This window comes from Pungitius pungitius, chromosome 14 (assembly GCF_949316345.1).
Source record: "Pungitius pungitius chromosome 14, fPunPun2.1, whole genome shotgun sequence".
Lineage (NCBI taxonomy): Eukaryota > Metazoa > Chordata > Actinopteri > Perciformes > Gasterosteidae > Pungitius > Pungitius pungitius.
This window is the reverse complement of record NC_084913.1, coordinates 17,863,404-17,883,994: the sequence shown is the minus strand read 5'-3', so window position 1 is coordinate 17,883,994 and position 20,591 is coordinate 17,863,404. Positions and strand designations below refer to the sequence as shown.

Genomic DNA, 20,591 nt, shown 5'->3' with positions numbered 1-20,591 from the left:
TATTGAAGGGGGGGACATGATATCGTTAAAAATGTTATGCCAGGGCAAGCACAGAGTGTATTGTGAGGTGTTCACCGGGGGGATTTTCAACCTCTTCTATGTCTTCTTCCTCATCTTGATCCACAGACTCACTATCATCAGACATGCGTTATCCTAAGAAAGTACAAATTTGAATGTCATATTCAAAATGAATGATTATGAATGAATGACACAAATTGTTCTACTGACTGACCCCTGACTGACCCCTGATCTCCTAACTGTCTGGCAGACCTGTTGCAGGGATCCAATCTTCCAAGACTCCTTTCAAGCTCACTGTCCTCGTTGTCACTGCCCTCATTGTCAGATGGATCGGCCCTAACAGCTTGATTTTTAAACATTTCGCCCATTAAATGTTCCTGTTTCGATTCCCATTCAATACCAGTATTTGGTGTAACAAAAATATTGACTATGGACAACAGTCTGCCATAGAGGGTCTCGTGCTAGTATTTAGCCTTAGATGGAGTTCACCACCCACTAAGGGCTGTTTTCCAAACAACCCGACTTCAAGAAAGGTTGTTACGGCCTAATGCCGTCCATGGGCTCTGCTTCGATCTGATGTGCAGGCTGAGCGGTCTGACGTGGAACCGCATTTCGGCACTGGGCTCTTTCCTCTTCGCATGTCGCTATTGCGGGTAACCTTGTTAGTTTCCTTTCCTGCACTTAGTAAGATGCTTAAATTCAGAGGGTTAGCTTGTCTAATCTGAGGTCACAGTCAAATGAGGTGCAGCCCCAGAACTGCTGGAGCGGTAGAGGAGGGTCCCACCCTAACCCGTGGCCACCCATGGACCCCCGCTGGAACAACACCTTTTGTAACCGGAACACGCATAATGCGGTCAGTACAAGAACTAAAGTCCACCAGCAACTACATCCTACCGAGGAGGAAAACTGGCCCAATCAGTCTGGACTGAAGGGGACAAAGGACCAACTGAGCTGACTTTCTCTTATTTCAAACTGTACAGTAAAGGTTTATGGAAATATTTATGACGAATATAATGGCATTTTTGGTGACTTCGCCTTCAGTTATCTCAAAAGGTACACAGTAATATAGAGAGGGAAATGTACATGGTTATAGAGAAGGTCAACCAGAACTAGGATCAAGTGTCAATAGAGTGTTAGCCAACTTGGATCTAGTTTAACCCTTTTAGTCCTATATACGTTTTTTTTGGCCTCATGCTCAAAATTGCATTTACATACTAAAACAGTCATATTTATGAAAGCAAAAGGTTTATCTTGAAAATTCTTGTTGTCTTAATACAAGGAAACATAGGTGAGTGTGTTGTGAAAATCAGTATATATATTTTTGATATATATTTCTGTCAGAAATCTTGCGAGGAGCACCTGGCCAAAACAAATTTATGGTGAAATAATTGTCTTTCCGCTTCCGTATTATGGCCCCAAGAGTGCTCACTGGAACATTCACAAGCTTAGAAAGGCGCCTATAACCAATTCCATCATTGTGTTTTGCAACAATTGCGAAGGTCTTGAGTCAGCTCTGGGCTTTTACCCATCATGGGATGTGTCTTGTGTGTCACCTTGACAATGAGACCTTTTTGTAGGCCATAAGTTGGGACTGAACCAGCTGATATTAATTTGCACTGACAAGGGTCTAGATTGATTTTTAATTACTGATAGTTTTCAGCTGTTGTCTTGGCTTTCCATACCTTTTTGCACCTCCCTTTCTTCATGTGTGTCATGGTTTGAGTTTTCTTCCTTTTTTTATTTTGTAGTTTCATGTCTCGTGTTCCTGGGGTTAGCTTCAATTCCTGCCTTGTCCTGTGATTGTCTGCAGTGTCGATGATTGTTTCCACCTGTGTCCAACAGAGGTGGGACAAAGTCATTGTTATGGAAGTCACAAGTAAGTCTCAAGTCGTTGCCCTCGAGTCCCAAGTCAAGTCGAGTCAAAGATGAGGCAAGTCCCAAGTCAAGTCAAAAGTCAAAGCCAACAAGTCTCAAGTCGAGTCCAAAGTCTTACCATTTTAGTTTCGATTCATTTCAAGTCCTCTTATTACAGAAATAAAATGTATACAAATCATGTATGTCTGTAAGATTTGTATTTGTTTAAACCTCTTTATACAATGACGTTAACCAAATACAGTAAGAAACAGAAAATGTAATTGTCACAAAAAATTCAATCTACGATGCTTTTGTTCATTTGGTATTCTTCATACCTGTAAAAGAAGAAAATGAAACATGTCAGAAAATCCCTTATAACCACATGTTTTATTTGAAACTACTCTTTACTCATATCAATGTTGTGTTAATATTCATTGTCTATTGTATACTAAGGTATACAATAATACATTTCCGTTTATGCAATATTAAGAATATTTTCACTGCTTCAAAAGCCCTCCCTCAAGAAACCGAAGTCATATGCTTTAAAGCAAAGTGGGTACGGGGAACCCTGGGTAATGGTGCGCTGCCTCACAGACCTAGACTACGTAGGAAAGGGAAGGGTAATGTTGGATCGACAGTGACTGTGTTATAGTACTTTAAAACGGACGTTGACATAATGTTGGCGAGGATTTCCATCGGAGTATGAATCCGGGTTCAAAAATCCCGATTTTTGTAAGCATGAACGAGCTGTCTCGTTGATACGGTAAAATGCTAGTGAGTTACGGTACTACATTCGATAAGGTGCTCAGCATTCGTTCAAAACTTACCTTTCTTTGTGCAACTTCAGGTGTCGAACAAAGTCGGACGTTGTGGCAGCGCCGTCTGTAATCTTCGACCCGCATGTTTTGCAAATAACAACTCGTTTTTTGTCAACTACCTCGTCATTTTTATAGCCAAACGAAACTATCTTCGGTATCATTTTTCCAACTGGCGCGTTGTTGCGCTTCATTGGTTGTCTTGCAATGTGCCTGTTTAGATGCTGTCGAATCAGAACCAGGTGGGACTGCAGTCCCACCTGGTCATTGTTTATTGTTACATGTCGGCGATGTATGTCCATGGTCCCTGTTGGTGTTTTTGCCACGTTTTGGAGTTACTAAAGAACACTTTTTTGCCTGAACTCTGCACCTGAGTCCTGCCTGCCTGACTGCCTACCTGCACCAGCCATTGTGACAATGTGTTCAATACTTTTTCCCTGTGTCATTTCACATTATTACACATAACTTTATTTCTGAACTTATTTGTTTTGATTTCTTTATGTATGTATTCATGTATTACTTGAGCTGTTACTTTTTTGTGGAATATTAGTTTATTTAAAGAGCCCTAAGCCTTGTGGCACGGTTGCTTTTTGTTTATTACAGCGATCCACTTATTGTGTCCTGTCCTGGGCTTAGACATCATCACTGTGCCTCTCTATGCATTGTGGAAGGTTTCCTCTTTAAGGAATGAAGGCAAATAAGCCTGTCTTTCCTTCAGTTGGTACTGCTTCTGTCAAGGGCGTAACCACGCATTCTTTGGGGGGGGTCATGTCCCCCCCAATGTTGAGAAAATAGCAATCTGTCCCCCCCAGCAAAGAATATGTCAAATTTATGTTCTACCTTTTTTCCTTTAGATGGGAATTCAAATTATCAATGTACTCATCAAAACTATGTTCTAAAGATGCACATTATAATATATGAATATAGAATTGTAGGCAATGCACTTAACAAAAAAATTATGGCGAAGAGTAATAATTTGGACCCCCCCCCCCCCCCCCCCATGTCTAAACCATGGCTACGCCCTTGGCTTCCGTGTCCCATCTATAACCTCATGTGGTGCTATTGGGCCAGCTTTCAGAATGGCACCTTGGACGTTTTGATGGCCCTTATGAATGCATGCTTTGAGATCCTCTCACAATGACCTTTAGGTTTCATGTTTCATGTTCATTTCTACGGTGACACTCAACCTCTCAGTACTCACCATGGGACCTTTTCATGAGAGCCTAATGCACTAGTAGTAGTGCATTAGGTCACGCGTGTGTATGCGCGTGCACAGGCTTCGCTACGAGCTTGTACGCCTTTAAATGTCGGACGCTGAGTAGAGGGCGGACCCGAATGGCCCGTGTGTGCGTGCGTGCGACTCTTGTCGGCAGTCTCGGTGAGTCGCACGGATCTAACAGCCGCCTTTGTGTGCGTGATGTACCGTGGTCGACGCATCTGTGAGGAGCGATACAGCCAGCTGCTTAGTTCGGATGTGAGAGTAGCTTACAGCTGGATTGTACCTGTCGGATACAGCTGGCAACATGCGTAACTAAGGTCAGTAGCGTTGTCTTTGCCCCAACCTGTCCATATTGGTCGTGCATTAAACGGAGTGAGACGGGAACCGATGCCCCACAAATATGAAGCAAAAAAGGCATTTTTCTACTCTTGACGCACAAATATCACGGAACTTGACACTTTTACAGGACTTTCCGAAATGGAACTGTGAATTAAGGCGCAGCTGGGGCAGGTGTGCGTATCCTTGATGGAAAAGCGGCTTTTGAGGGATTCGAAATTGGAATATGTGCCATATTGGCCTCTAAATCTCCCCGTTGGAGCTGAGGCACCGTGGCAGGCGGGTTTAGAATTACACACGTCCTGTCACCTCCCTGAGGCGATGTTTCTATCTGAAGGATCCATTTTATTTGTAGTTGTATTTTATCTTCGACATGCGACCATGCGTTGTTCTAACCATGCTATTTGATATAATAGGAGGATCAAGTCTGCAAAAATACTTAAACCGCGATCATCTTGTTTTTAGAGATGATGAATAATAAATAGCATGAACGCCAGGTATCGTGTGTCCGCGCATTGTTCTAGTCTGCAGCTTCATGCTCAAATGTCAAACAAGTGCACGCTCACGCGCAGCTCACAGCAAAAACCTCGATAAACAGAGATGCATATTTGGATGGAATAAGAGGAGTATGACATGCCTTTTGATGCATGACCTTCTGTGTTAACGCAGATGGACAGCACGCCGTAGCAGTGCTCATGTCCCCGCCATTTAGCCTGAGCGGCACATTCCTCCATTATCCCGCTCATGTGTATGGATTTCCAAAATTCAGCTGCAGAGTCAATCGGCTGATTAATATTTTCAACATTTTAAAAACCATAAAACAAAAACCTTTATCCTTAAATTAGATAAAATATGAACGCATTATTGTGAAAATGGCCTCGAACCGACCGTTAGTATCTTCTAAAAGGTGCCCTTCGAATGATTGAGTGTGGGGATCTTTTTAGGGATACAGAATTATGAAGATTTCGATTATGTCAGTTCACTGGTTGATCGAATAGCGTTGCAGAGTCCACGGGGAGGACGGCTCAAACGGAATTTTTATGCTGCACGTTGAACTCCAACTCCATCTATCCGCATTTTAAAGCCAACGGGCCTGCAACATATTAGAGGTTTTGTTTAATTAAGTTTTATATATATATATATATATATATATATATATATATATATATATATATATATATATAATTAGGCCTCACTGCGACGAATGCACGATGTTCAATTGGATACATCGGGTCCTTTTCATTGCAGTAAGCGCGAGGCCTCATGCAGGGCTCCATAGCATCCGCTATCTGTCCATAAATGAGCCGTTATGTGTCCGGGCCTCCATGCGTCGAACGCCTTTAACTGGAATACCTGCACACTAGTGAATAAAACGACGGCAAAATGGGTGCCAATCCACAGAGATAATTCTTGTTTTTAATATAACTATCAGAACACATTCGAAGGTTTTGGATTTTAAGAGTTAATAGAATAAGAGGGAACTCTTTTATTCATTTCCAATCTGGCTTCATAGCGCGCGTGACACACCCAGAGCACGCGTCTTGTTTCCCTGCGGAGGGCCCAGGTTGCTTCTTCACCTGTTCGGACAATCATTTATATTAAAGCCAAAGACACGTCCAGGACATATTTCGAGAAAGAAAACGAAAATGTTTGACTTCATCGGGTAATTCTGTTCATTATTTCACCGTTCTATTAAAATATTTTTGCTGCATTGATAGGAATTTAAATGCATCCGACTGCACTCAATATGATTACGTTTGACCGCTACTGACAACTATTCAGAAAAGAAAGATTATTACTATTTTTGCCAAATACTTGTGGTTTTCGAGTGGGATGTCAGACATGGATAGGAATTTTTACTGAACCCCTATCCCCGATTCGATGTCCCTTCTCGTTTTCTTCTCAACCCCCCCGCCCCCCCCTCACCCTCCGGGTGGGGGTTGTTCGGTTACGATGGAGGCTGTTTTGGGTAATTTGGCTGTCCTGCTTTTCTTGTCCTGGTTGGCAGCCGATTAACTGCGCTGACAGATCAGGCGCAAAAAGCCAAGGGCTCTCAAGGTAACAGTAATCCTCTGGGCGGGGTGAGTCGGATATCACGCAGGATTTTGGAGATGCTCTTTTCTTTAATAAGTAAAAAAAATATATCCGTTGTGCGATCTCTTCTGTCGTCTTGTTTAAATAGAAAGGGAAATGCCTCTTCCTCGTTTGTAAATATTTCGGATTTATTACAATAGTAAACTCATGTCATAATTTCGAACATTGGATTTTTGCTGATGGACTAGAGTATACGTTGAACAAATATAAAAAGCCAAATGAGTCCGAATTAAAAGTTGATGGCACAATGTAATGCTCTCTAACCTGTGGGGAAAAGGTGTGTTCTCCAGTGGACTGGGGTGCCATAGAGGGGTTGTGTAATATATTTTGTGTGCTATGTGCAGTCATTGTGGTGTGGTGGATGCTGGGAATGTGTGTGTAGGTTTGTGGGCTGCTCTCTAACTGGGTGATGTAATGCCATGAAGGGTGCTGCAGCAGAACCACAGAGCCCAGAGAAGGCGTGTCCTGCTTGCAGAGGAGCTGAATAACAACATGGTGCCCATGCTGCACCCCTGCCAAACCGACGCCACAACCTCACCCAAAAACACACACCACCAGCCTTCATCGCTGGCTTTTACGCAACCCTCCATTGACAGTTCACTTTGTTTTAAACATCTGTTTTTATTAATGTCTTTTTTAAAAGAGCAGCAGAGCCTGTGCATACAAAGAACGTGTCAAAACAAATATTACAAAGTATTTACATATAGCTATAGTCATTTTGTAAACAGACCAAAGGATACCCCCCTAATTTTAAATGAGGATTTTTTCATTTTCAATTGAAAAATTAGTCGTGGTATTGCTGTCCCTCTTATAAATGCCATCTTGTCTTTAGAAATAAACTGCTGAGGTGTCGTGCTGTACAGAGATCATTTGTAGGGTGCTATTCACGAGTATTGTCGAAGATGATCCATGCTGTATTTTTAAATCTCTTGAGTGTACAAGGCCATTGTAAACTTTGTTCCATTTCTGGCTAATATTTATCTCAAGAGTATTACAGTATTAAAATAGACATACACCATGCATAAAAAATGTATTCACATTCCCGTAGCTCTTCCTTTCATAGGAGAAATACCAGTTTAAGATGGTGGGTAAATGCCATTCTATTTACACAAAAAGCTTTGTGTCCGCATCGGGATGAAGAGAGAAGAGGAAGAGCGAAGTCAGGGCGTTTCATGCCATGCATGAGTGGGAGTAGATGAGGTGGAACATCACTCCCTCCCTGCGTTTCCACTGATCCTGCCTTCTGCTGTCCCTCCTCCCCTCCACTATCATGTTATATGTTGTGGTCAAATGTATCCCAGTAGCAACAAAGACAGGCAAAAGAAAATGTCACCTCTATTTGTAGATGTAAACTGCACCAGACTCACACTGAGCTATTCCAGCAAATCAGAAACATCGCAGTCTGTCCCTTTTTAGATATTATCACCATTTTGTCACTGCGTCTGTGTTTTTGTGAGAATAGTGTGTGATCAGGGCACCTGCTATAAAATGACTGGCAAGCGGCACCCATTGAAATGCATTGGGCTACCGATGGGTTGCTTTTATTTGCACTTACACACACATGCCCTCCATCCCAGTCCGGGTGGTTGTTAATAAGATCCAGAGTGCTGCTGCCTTTTGTTAGTGTGTGTATGTAGACTCGTCCCTGTGGGGTTCGTCAAAGGAGCCTTTCAAAGAGAACAATGATCCATGCCGTTTAGCCTTTTAACCCCTGACGCTCCCCACACAGCAACAAAAGATACACACACACACACACACCGAGATAATGCCGGAATATGTCATCATTTGTAAACACTAGTGTAGTATTAATCTGAAGTGGGAATGCAGAGTAGGAAAAGAGCTTGTCTGTATGTCGTAAGTAATTATTCATATTAGCTGAAACCAATTGAAAAAAAATGTAATGCAAAATATATTTACTACAGGACTCTTTTAAAAATACTGCATCAGCTGCAGTCAAAAATGGATCAAGTAAAGAAAAATCAGCTCAGTCAGTTCAGCTTAAACATTAATACAGCTGTGCTGATGTGAGTTTTTAAAGGCTGAAGTACTTATTATTTAGGACTGAAAGCTGATATTTTGCAATTTTATGGCATTCAAATTGTCAAAGTTAGAAAATGGAATGTTCATTAAAGCATTGTTGAACAGACATATTGCACTTTTTCTTAACATTGCAATTTCTTACTTTGAGTGGCAGACATTTTATGTTTCAAAAATGAATAAAACGGACACATCTTTTAATATTTTGCAGATTAGGAAAGTGTAAAAATGTATTTATGCATTAAGTATTTACTGAAAAGACACACAGAATAAAATATCAACATGCCAGTTGAGCTCACTATTGTGTAGATCCAGGCCAGAGGAACTGGCAGAGAACAGTTCAGAATACAGATTAAATAAAATCGACTTTTTAAAAATAGTTTTTGGAGGTGGTGGTCATATAGGCCCTTTACATTTTTTTTTTATAGATATTCAATTAAAATATGAATAGACAGCAAAACAATGGTCTATTCCAAAGTCAATTTATATTGATAATGTTTATAATAGATCCCAGTGGTTGCTCTTTCATATTATTCTTATTGTTTTTATTATTAACCAGTTGGATAAGTAATATCACATAGTAGCGTTGGGCGGGCAACACTGTTTTATACCTTTTTTTAAAATAAAAAGCTTTAATACATTAATTTCAATACATTGCTGAGTCATTATGTCAGTGTCACTATTCAAAACGGATAGGCCGGAATTTTTTTTTTCCGGCGGTACGTTTAAAACTCTACGGATGGTTTTGAGTGAGCACTGAAGTATTCATGATCAAAATAATTGGGGTTCACACTTTGCCAATGGCTTCTTTAAGCCATTTGGGTGCCCTAAGCACAAATGCTTAGTGGTGCCCCCCCCAACCAACCAACCAACCAACCACCACAGGAATAACAACCATTCAGAATTTCTTAGTTAGGTTCTCTTTATTCCCCAAATAACTTCTAAACATAAATAATTTACATAAACAAACATGAAAAGAAATAAATTATATAAAAGATAAAATTATAAATACCAAATACCACCACAATTACTAAAAACACAGATTTGCAACTGAACATTGTAAACGCAGAAAGTATTCAAGTATATAACCGTGTAAGTAATAATGTGCACATTTCTTCAGTAAATAATATACATAATTACAAATAATAATGAAGTGCACATTTTAAAGTGCAAATAACCATACATAAGTACAAACTGCACAGTAGAATTTACTTTGCCATCTCTATAAAAGAGACCATTCTGCTATCCGATAGAACTATATTACAAACATTTTCACTACCATCAGTTGTCAAAGGCCCTACAGAGGCACACACCTGCATTTCCTAGCTGCAAAATCAGCTATCAGGTCATCATATGACAGTTTGTGAGCCACGTCCCCATTGATGCTGACAGTTTAAGCATAATCAGAAATACCATTGCTAGCTAGCTAACAACCTAAGGAATGATTGCTAGTCTTATTGCTAACGGTAACAGAAACGTAACATCAATGATAACAAAAACGTAAATGATAACATAAACGGTAACAGAAACTTTGGGCGGCCCGCGGACGATTACCGAATACGGCCCACCGGCGATCCGTGCGGTCATTATGAGCGCGAGTATACGTGGCCAGCCGGCCGCCCGTTGACCGCTAGCAACGGTCCTCACAAGAAAAAGTTTGGGGATCCCTGATTTAAAACATTGTCTTACTTGAGAGCGACGCGCGAGCATCATCCCGCTCTCTTCTTTTCTTTTTTCCGCCCCCGACTCTTGATGCCTTTTCGAAGCCATTTCAAAGCTGTCTGCCACATTTGAGATTTGTATTTGTACTTGTACTTTGTATTATGCTTTTGCATATTAACATGCTTTGGACATATTTTATATGTTATTTATACTAGTAGCCTACTATGATGATTTTTCCCGTCCCAGATTTTTTTATGCCCCCCCAGGCACTTGGTGCCCTACGCGCAGTACGTGATGTATGGGGTTGCATAGAGAACAAATTTGTTGATTCTTTGCCACTTACTGATTTGTTATATTTCATCAAAAAGATTCCTCAAAATCAAAGAAAAATGAGGGTATGTCAGAGATAGCCATTGCTGGGCTGCGCTTAAGTTCAGAATGCGAAGAAGGGTTGACAACACAATTTTTTGTAGTGAATGGCAGATCCTTACCCAAGGGTTATGGTAATCAGGGTAGGAAATTCACACACAATTTTTGCCCCCACTCACTGAAAACCAGGATTATTTTATGAGAAATTGGAGGCATATTTTGACACTTGTAAAATAACCTTTAACCTCTGTTCTAAATAATAAATATACTTATTGGGGCTTGCTGTATATGCATTTGTCATCAAATAGCAGCAATTACACTATAAGGCAGTAGTCTACAGATTCAAACTGTGATTTATTTTTACCAAAATGAACAGAAAACATAATTCAGACTCATTTAATTTGATTTGTGTTAAGCAATATCTGAGCAATGTCAAACAGCTTGACCATTTTGCAGAACGCTGATTCACAGCTTCCACGATTGGCTCTGTTATTGAGCTGATTACTCCGTGCCTCAGTAAAAACAAAGAACAAAACATTTAAACCTTGAGTCAACTGCAGTCTCATTTAATTGTATTTTACCCAAATAGAGGATTGGTTGTTAACCAAAAGATGGCAGTGACTTATGCGGAGAGGAGAAACATCTCTCACTGACTACACTCTGTCCAACGTTAGCTGACGCTAGCTAGCTAGCAAGCCTTTGTAGCTAGTTAAATAGCTAAAAAGATCTATCCAACGTTAGCTAACTTAACTAAATCATTTCAAAACAATAAATACTTAGTTATCACCCACTTATGGGATGTTGCTTGGTTGTCTGGTGACAAAAGGACACGTTTTTCTTATTGTTTTTGCTCCTCCTGATTAAGTCAGCAAAATAATTTGCCATTGCTGGTGGACAACGACGTTGCCAGTTTGTTGTCGGCAAGTTTGAGTCCCTCGAGTCTTCTCTTGGTGGTCTCTTGTGGTCTTCCTCCACCCTAAAGGTAATCTATCTTCCCTTTTTTGCGTGGATTTTTTCTTTTGAACCAGAGAGGGTGACAACACTGAATTCACTCTCCCGCACTGACAGGTCTAATCCAGAATCGTTCCATTTTTATTTTTAAGAATGTTTGATTCTTCCTGCAATAAGTTGAGGCGAGAATGAAAACATTCTATGGTAACTGGACCAAGTCATTATGGCTACGATGTTTTTGACAAGTCAACTAAGTTGTAATTATTTTTTGCACCTGTCCATTTTGGGGCAATTTTGCCCTTTTCCCTTGTTTTTTTCCGACACTGATGATAATGGTATGCAAAGAAAGCCTTTGCATTCTTAACTGCTACTTGTTGGGGACACAAGCTTTTTTGCTTTTTGAGATTTTTGAGACAGGGTGCTTTCTGTTCTCCTGATGTCATCACTGGTAACCAGCGGAAGAGCAGAGTATTGTGAGGGAATTTTAGTTCAAAGACCAGTCAAGCTGCTGCATTCTCAATGAGCTGAAGAGGCTGGATGGCCCTGGCAGGTCAACCTGCTGAGAAGGAGTTACAATAGTCAAGGCATGAGATGACCAAAGCCTGTACCGGAACCTGCGCCACCTTCTGAGTGAGAAGGGGACGTATTCTCCTGATATATCTACATGAACGTGTTGTTGCTGTAATGTTGACAGGGAGGGAAGGTTAACTGTAGAGTGTAAAACTGTGGATAGGACGGTGTTGGTAAAGGTCAGGTTATTGTTTGGAGGGCGTTTTCCTGGAAGAAAAAGAAGTTTAGTCTTGTCCACTGACAGATCTCAGTCAAACAAGCATAGATTCGTGCTGCTACCTGTGTCTTAGATTAGGGAAAAGACAGGATTAGTTGGGTGTCATCAGCATAGCGATGGTAGTCAAGGACAGAGCAGAGACAGTTAGTGTACAGAGAAAACAGGAGGGGACCTGAGTCAGAACCTTGGGGGACCCCAGTGGTGAGACGACATATCCTCTACAAGTTACTCAGTGCGGTCATTAAGGTAGGATGAGGGAAGCGACAGAGCAGAGCCTGAGACTCAGAGTTCTTGAGGGGAGAAAGGATCTGGTGGTTGACTTAGTCAAATGCAGCCGAACGGTTAAGAAGGATAAGGACAGAGGAGAGCGAGGCTGCTTCCACAGTATGGAGTTGCTTATAGACAGCAAGGAGGGCAGTCTGTTCAATAGGGTTGGGTACTGAGAACAAGTACCAATAATGGCAACGGTTACTGTACGACCAGTACCTACCGTACCGAAACACAACAGCGATTTTGGTGCGTGCTTTTGGTTCTTGAGCCGATTGAAAAACTTTATTTACACAATCTGATGACTCTGTCCTCGCAGCAGCTAACGATAGCCTACTGCTTGTCTGGCAAGCAAGCTATCTACTTTCTATTTTTTATTTAAGGCAGTGTTTCCCCTCAGTTATTAAAGTCTGCATGTGTTTTTGCAGCGCACCGCACTATTGCCCCGATGGACGCAGGCAGACAATTGTGCGTGCATACACACAGACACCTGCACATACACAAGAGAGCACGCACTCACCAGCAGACACAGCGTACGTACGCAACAACAAACCTCCCTCCCTCCCGTCGGACGACCCCCACCGAAGTATTATTGGTATTGTAGCGGCGTTGCTTCTGTGTTAGTCGTCATTAAGTCACACATGACTTAATTTTCCTCGTGCGAATGAAGGACTTTTGACTAAATATAGAAATAATAAATTCTGTCACACGGTAGAAAACGATGCAGCTCTTTTGTGTTGCACCTACTGCAACAAGGAGCATCCAACAAAAAATGCTTTTCAATATACAGTATGTTACATGTCTTTACTTCCTGCACAATGGTCAAAAAGTTCAAAGCCATAGTCAAAAATTGCATTATAAAACCCCTCTTTTTTTCAATCATTCTTTTGTGCTTTAAAAAAAAAAAGTTTACTTTAGCACCGTTATTGGAAAAAATCCAAACGACTAGTTAAAAATGACTGTGTTATGGAAAGAAAGGGCAGAAGAGAGAAAGGCCTGCAGTTGTTACCTTCAGATGGATTGAGACTGGGTTCACGAAATGGTTTACTCTCGCCTCTTTCAGAGAGTTAGGTAAAGTTGAAAGGGAATTGAATGGGAGTTGATAAGATGGGTGAGAAAAGGAAAAAGGTCCAGAGCAATACACTGGAAAATGTGAGAAGGAATGGGATAATGGGGGCAGGTGGTCGTCAGGCAGAGGTTTCCAAGATGAGTACTTGGTTGGGAGACGAGAGGGCGAAAGAGGAAAGGAAAAAGGGTGAAGATGAAGTCAATGGAAATATGGTCACAAGGGGAGGATTAGAAAATGTATGAACATCCATCTATCCAGACTAATAAAGATGGAGTAGAGTTTTTGGGGGTTTGTTGATAATTTTTTTGTTTATCAATTCTCCACTTTCCCTGTGCTACACAAGACTGTCTTTTGAGGGCACTTTTTTTGCTCATTATCGCATAAACATTTGAATGGAGGCACAGTAAATACTATTTGTGATAGTAACTGTGGGAAAAAGCCTAAAAGGATTCTGAAAACTGTCTTGGCACGTTTGTATAAAAACCTGAGAGTACAATACAGTTTACTGTCTGAGGTGGATGCCAGTCAGTCATCAGTCAGTCATCTTCAAAGCCGCTTATCCTTCGTACAAGGTCTCAGGGGGGCTGGATACAATCCCAGCCAACATCGGGCGAGAGACAGGGGACACCCTGGATTTGTCTCCAGTCAATCGCAGGGCTCACACTAACATCAGCACACCAATGGCCAATTTAGATGTGTCATTTATACAACCACTGAGGTAGTCGTATAAATGACACATCTATGTCTAAACAGATACATAAAAAGAAGTACTCCAGTGTTTGTCTTTTTAAGTGTGTAAGCCCCTTAAGTCAACCGATTAATTGAGTCAATAAGACAGAATCTGGGGAACAACAAACATGCATGAATGCATATTATGCATTAGACTTGGAATATCAGCAAATTACTTTTTTATAACGAAACTGCAGTTTTAAGGATATGAAGTCCACAAAAGAGACAGAAGAGGATTTGAAATGAGAACATTTTGTGTGCCTGCTATTTTCCTACTTTTTATATCGTATAAGTATACACTCACCGGCCACTTTATTAGGTACACCTGTCCAACTGCTCGTTAACACTTAATTTCTAAGCAGCCAATCACATGGCGGCAACTCAGTGCACTTAGGCATGTAGACATTGTCAAGACAATCTCCTGCAGTTCAAACCGAGCATCAGTATGGGGAAGAAAGGTGATTTGAGTGACTTTGAACGTGGCATGATTGTTGGTGCCAGAAGGGCTGGTCTGAGTATTTCAGAAACTGCTAATCTACTGGGATTTTCACGCACAACCATCTCTAGGGTTTACAGAGAATGGTCCGAAAAAGAAAAAACATCCAGTGAGCGGCAGTTCTGTGGGCGGAAATGCCTTGTTGATGCCAGAGGTCAGAGGAGAATGGCCAGACTGGTTCGAGCTGATAGAAGGGCAACAGTGACTCAAATAACCACCCGTTACAACCAAGGTGGGCATAAGAGCATCTCTGAACGCACAGTACGTCGAACTTTGAGGCAGATGGGCTACAGCAGCAGAAGACCACACCGGGTGCCACTCCTTTCAGCTAAGAACAGGAAACTGAGGCTACAATTTGCACAAGCTCATCGAAATTGGACAATAGAAGATTGGAAAAACGTTGCCTGGTCTGATGAGTCTCGATTTCTGCTGCGACATTCGGATGGTAGGGTCAGAATTTGCCGTCTACAACATGAAAGCATGGATCCATCCTGCCTTGTATCAACGGTTCAGGCTGGTGGTGGTGGTGTCATGGTGTGGGGAATATTTTCTTGGCACTCTTTGGGCCCCTTGGTACCAATTGAGCATCGTTGCAACGCCACAGCCTACCTGAGTATTGTTGCTGACCATGTCCATCCCTTTATGACCACAATGTACCCAACTTCTGATGGCTACTTTCAGCAGGATAAAGCGCCATGTCATAAAGCTGGAATCATCTCAGACTGGTTTCTTGAACATGACAATGAGTTCGCTGTACTCAAATGGCCTCCACAATCACCAGATCTCAATCCAATAGAGCATCTTTGGGATGTGGTGGAACGGGAGATTCGCATGATGGATGTGCAGCCGACAAATCTGCGGCAACTGTGTGATGCCATCATGTCAATATGGACCAAACTCCCTGAGGAATGCTTCCAGCACCTTGTTGAATCTATGCCACGAAGAATTGAGGCAGTTCTGAAGGCAAAAGGGGGTCCAACCCGTTACTAGCATGGGGTACCTAATAAAGTGGCCGGTGAGTGTATGTAATATTAGGAATTAATAGTAGTATTGGTGGAGGCAGGAATATAAGTAGTAATAGCATTTGATGTAGTTGCATCTGTACTTAGCAATGTTGTACTGTAGCAGTAGAAATAGAAGAAATACTAGAAAATGTTCTTCTGAAAATGCGTTTGAAATGCTGAAAACAGAAATTAATTTCAGACAATTGCTTAAAATACAGAAATTCAAAAATACCAGCAAGCAGAAAGCTGAAAGGAGTTTCAAAAAATAGCTGAAAATACAGAAATAAGAAAATCTTAAACAACAACAGCAGTAGAAATACTAGTAGTCGTAGATGGGATTGGGTGAGGCAGGGAGGGCGTTAAGATACCGAAGGTTTGTCTTTCAATCAATGAAATTATTAATAGGCCTCATCACAAACATTACATTAAGAAATTCCCCCATGGGGCTTTTATTTTGAAATTATGTGTGATAGAAAGGGAGAGAGAGTAAGAGAGACACAACAGCAGAAAACCCAAAATTAATTAGTGGAGTCAGAGGCTCCTTCCCTCTGTGGTGTCTCCACCTCAACCTCAACCTCTGTCAGCCTCCCATCCTCCTGCTAAGGTCTCTCCCAATCTGCCAGATAAAATACATCCCAAGAAGAAAGTACAGTACTTATGGTGATGGTTCCAAAGGAGCACAGCACACTGCTAAGAACTGAAGTTGTTGCATCGCGTTTTTTTTTCTTCAAAATTCAAACGCATCAATCGATTTTGCACTCTCCCGGACACTCCCGGACCTGCCCCCAATTTGTTACGGTCTGGCTCCTTGAACACAACAAATGATGAAGGAAAGCAAAAAAGGTCTATTCCATAACTATAAACCATGCTTTTCAAAAGAAGGCACAAACAGCATTCGCCAAAGGAATTCTCGTAGACCACCATGCCACAGTCGCACCAGGTGTCTTCAGGAAGAATGGCCCACAATGCATCAGGTTGGGCGTCCCTTAAAGGCTGGCTGCACTGGCCAGCTTCCTCCAATCGGGTTAAGGGCCTCACTCTCCAGCCACTCAGGAACCTGTAAGACAGACAGGCAGATACACACATACCAACACCAGAGGCTCTGGGGCTGTCATAGTGTTGCAACTATTTTAGCCTGTGAGCGGTAAGGCCAAAAATTCATATCAAGGTATTTCAATCCGGAGAGACTTGTTGAAGTTTGAACACTGCTTTATTATAACATGCATTAATATTGATATTGCAATGTGTTTGGGGCTTGGACTCCATCCTGCCGTAGGATAGACCAGGGGCTGGGATGCTGAGCCGAGTTATATCCCCCCCTTCGGGAGTCCAGACACTGGTGATGGTGGTAGAGAATAAGTTGCTCCAATATCCTGATGTGCCAGGTACTACTGTAGATTGGAGGTGTCGGGTGGTGGCGGGTCACCTTTGGTGCGCGCTGAAATGACAACTGACAGCAGAGAGAGAGAACAGTCTTTTAACGTTTGCCAGCACTGATGCAATTGGTTTATGGTAACATCACCCACATCTGGTTGGCTGGTACTACTTGACCCCGCCCCTAATCAGCTGGCCGTGTGCCCCCACGAAGAGAGGAAGCCTACTGGGAATGGCAACGCCTGTCCAGTCTTCCTGACTAAATTTTCGCCTAAGCTTCATTTTGTGTGATTTTGCCGGTATCAAAATATGTCATGGTATTGTTCCATGTTTTTTTTTAAAGACCACATCCAAGAGGGGCATGATCAGACAGGGAAAAGAGGCAGGAGGAACAGAGGGGGGAGGGAGGGTGGTCAAAAAGGTATAGGTGTGGTTCGAGAGATGGGGGAAGAGAGGGCAGGTGAGGGCAGGTGGAGTCCAGGTGCTGGGTGGAAGGTGAGAGAGGAGGAGGACCCAAAAATTCAAGAAAGTCTACACAAAATGTTAAACATGACAGCTCTTTAGAATGGTTACATCCTATAGAATTGAGCAGAACTCATCAGAATAAGATTGGCAGCACTTTAAGCCAACTAGAATCAGCGGAGAGCAGTCATGGCAGAGCGTAGCCACCCCATGACTGTACCTTTCCCAAGAACAAAAAAAGCTCCTAGGACTGCTTGTGAGGGATTAGACTATAACACGGGGGTGTTCTATTACCAGAAGCAAACACTTTTTATGGCTAACTGCCAAAGCAGGTGACATTGTACAAATATTCTTTGGCTTTTGTTGATGTTCTCTGACTGATGTGTTATTGAGAGCTTTACCGAAGAGGTGGATCTCTGTAATCGGCAGTCTGTCTGCTTTCTTGAAGGGTCTTGTATTTTTAGCATGAGGTGGTGGTGCATTTTTGTTGGAAATGTTTGACTAGGTTTGCTAATTCACGTCCAATGCGTTGGTTGAGCTTTGTTTGGAGACTGTACAGTGTTTCCTTGTTCCTTTGTGGTGGCGGACAGAGGGGCCGAAGTGTGGGGCAGTGGGGCTGGGGCTCTCTGTCCACAGATGCGAGCATAGGCACACATCTGTGTATGCGCACACATGTCTCAAGCCGCGGGATAATGTGGCTAATATATTGTTGGAGCCCCCGTTCTGCTGACAAGGTTCTCCTGTCAATCATGAATCATTCACCACTGATCTTGTGAAATCGTCCAGCTGCTGGATATGTATCCCCTCTGAGGCAAATTTGTAATTTGCGATTTTGGGCTATACAAAATAAAATGAATTGAATTGAAGAATCCATCTAGCCAGTGTTTGATTTGGTCAATGGCTGGCAGACCTATTACAATCAGCATTTTGTGATGTGATAGTGGCAGCCAAGAGTGTAGTCCTGGGACTTCATGGTTAGTGTATGTGTTATTGCTACCTTTTGTTTTTGTGTTATGCTGCGTTTTATTTGACAAAACTATTTTTCTAAATTATTTTATATACCCTTTTCTTAATCCGTATATCTTACTCTACTGACTCATGAATTCAATTAATTTGTATAGACCAAAATCACACAGGACAAATTTGCGTCAAAGGTCTTATAAAATTTGTACACATACAACATCGTCTGTCCTAGAACCCTCTCATTGGCATTGGACCCTCTACCCCACAGAAAGGAAGAAACCTTAGGGAGAGCGGTAGAGTAAAAATAATTAATTTTGTAACATCTGCATATGCAGTAGGGGGTGCTGATGTTTCTGTGAACAACTACCTGTTTTTTTGTGCTGAAACATTTCGGTGACCAGCCTTCACCCCTGAACTACAGTGGAATAACATTAACCACAAAGACTTCAGGAAAGGTGCAAAGTCAGTAACGTTAGTTTATGATGACAGTAGTATTAATGTCACTATTAATGATAGTGATAGCAGCATCAGATGTCAGCTGGGCCATGCAGGAGGCAGGAACAGGGTCCCTGCTAAAAGTAAGTGCTAAAAGTAAGTGCCATTGTGAGTGCTAATAAAGTGCTACCTAGTCCAGGTAGAGTTGAATATTGAGTTAGTCCCACTTCGTTGACAGTGTAAAAATACTCCTACACAACTTAAAGTCTCTCATTAAAAATGTTACTTAAATAAGATTATGGAAGGATAATCTGCAAACTAACTTAAATGGCCAAATGTGAGTAGTACCTAATTATACGCACAATATTAGTTAAGGAGCATTAGTTTAAAAAGTAATAATGTGATTTGGGTGCTTGGCTTAGTGTTTAAGGATTGTCAGAAAAATGCTACCGATATTGCCGTAATCACGGTGGAATGGGCCTGCTGTTTGGAGGCTCTTTTAGGGTTAGTAAAGTAACCCTCTGGGTGTATGACATTATTATATTGGTTCATGATGAGGGCCTTTTATTGATGTTATGTGGTGGACATCAGAATGTTTTTATTTGGGAGGGGGCAATGTTCTGCTCATTTTATGCTGTTGGGTCTAATATGATGTTATATTTCATTTGTAGATTATATTCAATCAGTTGAGGTACTTTACCTTCATATCTTTTTACTAAAATCTATTACTACAGTTTTTTCGTAAATATTCAAGCTGAGCACTGGAGCTCACTCTGGCACTACCTGGACCCTTTGCAAACTCTTGAGTGTTGTTAGGATGTATCGTTGGGTTATTTAGAGCACCACACTGGGCTGGCTGGTCTCCAGAATTTGTAGTTAAACCTGTTCACCAACAACCCAAATCAAGATCTTTTCCTAAACCTAACAAAGTAGTTGTGTTGCCTAAACTACGGTTTTTCGGACAGAAGTTAATTTTTAATAGACTGTATGGATATAACAAGCTGACTTGTATTATCAGACATGACAAATTAGGAGTAACCTTTTGTAGGACATCATACAAACTAAATATAGGAAGATTCATTGCTCTGTGAGCAATACAGCAAACAGTGGACAGTCTGTGGAGACACAGAACCAGCAAAGAGTACTGTGGACACTGTCCGAGGAGACTCGTTTGAAAGTTAATTGCCATACTATTTCATCAAAGGTTTAGCTTATTTTTACAGTCTCATCATAATCAATTCATCCTCACAGGTGACAAGCTCTTGCACAAGAAGCACTATTTTGCTTTAGAGGCAAGTCTTTCTTTCAAAGTCTTTCACCTACCGGTTCCTTAATTCTTGTAGAAAAATAATGTTGTTTTTCTTCAGACAAAATGTAATTTTTTTGACACTGAAAATAATGTATTGGCCCGCTGATGAGAAGCTTAGTTCATAACCTGAGTAAATGCGCTTGGATACTTTCTACCTGTGTACAAGATGTTAAACCAAAATAACAGTGCCCATGTTTCTGACTTTTTTCTCTCTGAACCTGCACGTATGTGACTTATGTGGTATTATGTGCTACTGTTATGCTATTTGGATGCAGGATGTGTGCTGTAGTAAAATCAATAATGAGGGACCCATCCTAACCTCCTGCCTCTCTCTTTCTGAC

At 41.6% G+C, this 20,591-nt stretch overlaps 1 protein-coding gene across 14 annotated transcripts in view; it reads left to right on the top strand.

Annotated features, from left to right (window-relative positions):
- Positions 1–4,026: 4,026 nt before the first annotated feature.
- nrxn3a (neurexin 3a) overlaps positions 4,027–20,591 on the top strand; it is a 122,458-nt gene continuing 105,893 nt past the window's right edge. For 8 of the 14 annotated variants that reach the window (XR_009941579.1, XR_005121400.2, XR_005121401.2 and 5 more), the window contains exon 1: positions 4,029–4,223. The gene's annotated coding sequence lies outside the window, so the exon portion shown is untranslated. Of the gene's footprint in view, positions 4,224–20,591 lie in introns of all 14 variants that reach the window. The other 6 variants (XR_009941578.1, XR_009941577.1, XR_009941576.1 and 3 more) reach the window with 1 other exon arrangement.